The sequence below is a fragment of the Rhipicephalus microplus genome, unplaced genomic scaffold (genome assembly GCF_043290135.1).
Source record: "Rhipicephalus microplus isolate Deutch F79 unplaced genomic scaffold, USDA_Rmic scaffold_219, whole genome shotgun sequence".
NCBI classification, from domain to species: domain Eukaryota; kingdom Metazoa; phylum Arthropoda; class Arachnida; order Ixodida; family Ixodidae; genus Rhipicephalus; species Rhipicephalus microplus.
The window spans coordinates 229,557-232,500 of record NW_027464790.1 but is presented as its reverse complement, the minus strand read 5'-3'; the positions used below and the strand labels follow the sequence as shown (position 1 = coordinate 232,500).

Here is a 2,944-nt window from a genome sequence, read left to right as displayed (position 1 = left end):
TTAGCCAACAGGTGGAGCCAGGCGCGCCGTACTTGCGCGGCACTTCCCACGTCCACCGAAGTCGGTGCCAAGGACCACTTTCGGCGCCGGAGCCGCGTACGAGCCTACTCGAGGCGGAAGAACGAAGCCAGCAAGGGCCTGGCCGCAAGTGCGTTCAATTGTCGGGACGTCCAAGTCCCTCGTTCTTCCGTGCTTCCTCTTTCGGCAAGTCGTTGCGGCACCTTCCCAAAGCGCGCAGACCCGCTAATCGCGACGAGCGCGACGTGGCCGTGCCGCCTTTCCCTCGGCAGCAAGCAAAACGCCTGGCAACGTCGACGCTCCCCTAACCGCGATCTCGCACCGTGTTTCGTGTGGCGAATTCAAAAGCCGGCCGGCGCTGCTGCAACCATTACGGTCGGTACGCATACGCCGCGGAGGGCGGGACGGTCATCGGAGCGTGCGGTTCCTCCATCGAGTACTGCGCACCTCGGCCGTCGCATCGCCGTGCCATGACCGGCCGCGCGTCAACGCGAACCGGTGCCAGCGAGATCCCTCGCCTGCAAGAACCGACCGGCAGCCTCCGTCACCCGAGGACGCGGAGGCGCTTGCCGCGGACGGCGGGACGGTATGCACTGGTGCACAGCGGACCCGTCACATCGCCAGTTCCTTGACCGACCGCCGACGCTTGTGCCGTTCCTCTCGTACTTGGCAGTCGCCGCGCGATTGTCGGGTCTCGTTCTTGCACGCTCGAACGGTCGGGAGGGCACTCGGCTGGCGTTTCGGGAACGCGCAGCCTCGCCTTCTACCGACGTAACCACGACTCGCCGTTCGCGCTCCGCCGCTCCTGTTTACAGTACTAGGCGGTCCCGCAGCGGTCGGGTCGCGCATTTCGAGCGCTTCGAGCCACGGTGCAGTGGCGGGTCGAAAGCCGACCTATGAGTGCGTTGCGCCGTTTGTACCCGCGTCCGCCACCTGGCCGACCGTCCAAGGTCGCGGTGTTGGCGTCCGCTGGGCGCAACAATTTGTCACGGGGTGCCGCTCCACATTCAGGCAGCCCCGTGGGGAAAAGCCGACCCCGCGTCCAAACGGGGTCAGCGGCAGAAAGTGTCGGGCGCAGACGCAGCTGAGGCACTCACCCTTCACAATCCGTTAATGATCCTTCCGCAGGTTCACCTACGGAAACCTTGTTACGACTTTTACTTCCTCTAAATGATCAAGTTTGGTCATCTTTCCAACAGACCGGCGCAACCGAAAGGCCGCGCCGGACATCGGTCCGAAGACCTCACTAAATCATTCAATCGGTAGTAGCGACGGGCGGTGTGTACAAAGGGCAGGGACGTAATCAACGCGAGCTTATGACTCGCGCTTACTGGGAATTCCTCGTTCAAGGGGAACAATTGCAAGCCCCTATCCCAATCACGAAAGAAGTTCCACGGGTTACCCAGTCTTTTCAGACAGGGATAAAGACACGCTGCTTCCTTCAGTGTAGCGCGCGTGCGGCCCCGGACATCTAAGGGCATCACAGACCTGTTATTGCTCTGTTTCGTGCGGCTAGGAGCCGCTTGTCCCTCTAAGAAGGTTGTAAGGTGCTGGGAACCCCGCACCTATTTAATAGGCTAGAGTCTCGTTCGTTATCGGAATTAACCAGACAAATCGCTCCACCAACTAAGAACGGCCATGCACCACCATCCACCGAATCAAGAAAGAGCTCTCAATCTGTCAATCCTCCCAGTGTCCGGGCCGGGTAAGTTTTCCCGTGTTGAGTCAAATTAAGCCGCAGGCTCCACTCCTGGTGGTGCCCTTCCGTCAATTCCTTTAAGTTTCAGCTTTGCAACCATACTTCCCCCGGAACCCAAATACTTTGGTTTCCCGGAAGCTGCCCGCCGAGTCATTTGAGTAACTCAGGCGGATCGCTGGTTGGCATCGTTTATGGTCAGAACTAGGGCGGTATCTGATCGCCTTCGAACCTCTGACTTTCGTTCTTGATCAATGAAAACATTCTTGGCAAATGCTTTCGCAGTAGTTCGTCTTGCGACGGTCCAAGAATTTCACCTCTAGCGCCGCAATACGAATGCCCCCGTCCGTCCCTCTTAATCATTACCTCGTATTCCAAAAACCAACAGAACAGAAACGAGGTCTTGTTCTATTATTCCATGCAAGTTTATTCAGGCGACTCGCCTGCGTTGAGCACTCTAATTTTTTCAAAGTAAAAGCACCGGCCATCTCGAGGCACACAATGAAGTGCACCAAGAAAGAACCGGCATGATGTTCAGTCCGAGCCGTCGCATCGGGTAGATGCACTACTCGTCTGGAACTGAGATCCAACTACGAGCTTTTTAACCGCAGCAGCTTTAGTATACGCTATTGGAGCTGGAATTACCGCGGCTGCTGGCACCAGACTTGCCCTCCAATTGATCCTCGTTAAAGGATTTAGAGTGTACTCATTTCAATTACGGGGCCTCAAAAGAGTCCCGTATTGTTATTTTTCGTCACTACCTCCCCGTGCCGGGAGTGGGTAATTTGCGCGCCTGCTGCCTTCCTTGGATGTGGTAGCCGTTTCTCAGGCTCCCTCTCCGGAATCGAACCCTGATTCTCCGTTACCCGTAACAACCATGGTAAGCAAGTAACCTACCATCGAAAGTTGATAAGGCAGACACTTGAAAGAAACGTCGCCGGCTCGTGGCCATGCGATCAGCACAAAGTTATCCAGAGTCACCACACAATACGGGCCGAAACCCGATCGATCTTGGTCTAATAAAAGCACCCGTTACCCAAAGGGCTCCAGGCTCACTGCATGTATTAGCTCTAGAATTGCCACAGTTATCCAAGTAGGAAGAAACGATCTAAGGAACCATAACTGATTTAATGAGCCATTCGCGGTTTCGCCTTATTTCGGCATGTACTTAGACATGCATGGCTTAATCTTTGAGACAAGCATATGATTACTGGCAGGATCAACCAGGTA

At 55.9% G+C, this 2,944-nt stretch overlaps 1 non-coding gene across 1 annotated transcript; it reads right to left on the bottom strand.

Moving 5' to 3' along the window:
• Positions 1-1,129: 1,129 nt before the first annotated feature.
• Positions 1,130-2,944, bottom strand: LOC142792439 (small subunit ribosomal RNA). Its single transcript, XR_012890927.1, has one exon. It is a non-coding gene; the product is annotated as a small subunit ribosomal RNA (ribosomal RNA).